The following is a 1,370-nucleotide window of genomic DNA, read 5'->3' as shown; positions in this document are numbered from 1 at the left end:
CTCATGTGGATTCTACTTAGGACTGCCCTGTGATCCTGTGTGTCCTACCACATCCCTTGAAAGGCCTCTGATTGCTGAAACACATGGCTTTTACCTGGGTTGTGAGTCTGCGTGTGTGCTTCAGGTGGAGGAGTAAAGGGAGAGATTCTGGTTGATGTTGGAGCATCTGTGGGTCTTGTTGAAGTAGCTGTGTGTTTTGTGGTAGTTGTCGATCTTGTTGAAGTAGTTGTGGATATTTAGATCATTGTGACTCTTTGGAAGATTTGTTGGAATTCCTGGGTATAGAAAGTAAGAAGAAAAGAAGGATCAAGCAAGCAAGAAGAGAAGCGAGCTTTAGCACCTGCAAGTACCCAGGAAGTCTCCTGAACTTCTGGGTTTTTTTTGTTTTTGTTTTTGTTTTTGTTTTTGTTTTTGTTTTTGTTTTTTGTCTCTGATCAACTAGGTTGTGGAAGATTTGGGGCTGTGGAGACAGGCTCACCAATAGGAGGCAGCTGTGCTGATGATGCAGAGATGAGAACAGAGTCCATGTTCCTATGGAAACACTTAATGAATGACATGGGTCAGATCCACAGACGTCTCTTAACATTTTGAGAGATTGAGAGGGTATGAGAGGTTGGACTGATTGTCTTGTCTCAGTGGTGAGTGACTTCATCAACAGTTTCTACACCAAACATGCTCATTTTAGTTAGTCCTGACAGAACACATCATGCAGTGCTGAATCATAGCTGAAACTCCATTGACGTACAAGAATCCCATGAAAGGCCCAACACAAATGCTTGTACATTTGGGTAGAGAACAGACACAGTCTTCTATGTTTTCTTCCAATCCAAGAGAAACTGCAAATATCCCTTATGCAGAAATCCTTGGTACAAGGAGTTTCAGAGTTAAACATTTCTGAAAATTTTACAATGTTTGTATATAGCTCATACCTTATGCATGAGAGTCAACCTAAATATGAATTGATGTAGCATTCATATGCATACACCTTACATACATAGCTTAAAGGACAGTTTATTAACTCGATATTTCTGTGCATGAAAATTTCATGTTGATGAATTTTCCAGGTGAGTTATCAAGTCTGTGCTTGGAGTGCTGCAGACTCGAGTGTTGGGGGTTAGACAAGTCCAACCTGTAACCCACAAATCAACAGCAGCAGAAGTGCAGAGTCTCCACATTACTTGTGGTTTCAGTGTGCACAGAGATCCAGGACTAGAATAATGGGAAAACGGTGCTTGGAACAGAGCAGTAACACTCTAGTGGATACACACACTGTGTCAGCTGTCACAGTTCCTAATGAGCAGCGTCCCTCAATCTAACTCTGCTCACAAAGAAAATAAACCTCGAGAACTCTTCTCTGTCAGGACTAGAAC

This window comes from Grammomys surdaster, unplaced genomic scaffold (assembly GCF_004785775.1).
Source record: "Grammomys surdaster isolate TR1022 unplaced genomic scaffold, NIH_TR_1.0 313, whole genome shotgun sequence".
Taxonomy (NCBI): domain Eukaryota; kingdom Metazoa; phylum Chordata; class Mammalia; order Rodentia; family Muridae; genus Grammomys; species Grammomys surdaster.
This window is presented reverse-complemented; position numbering follows the sequence as displayed.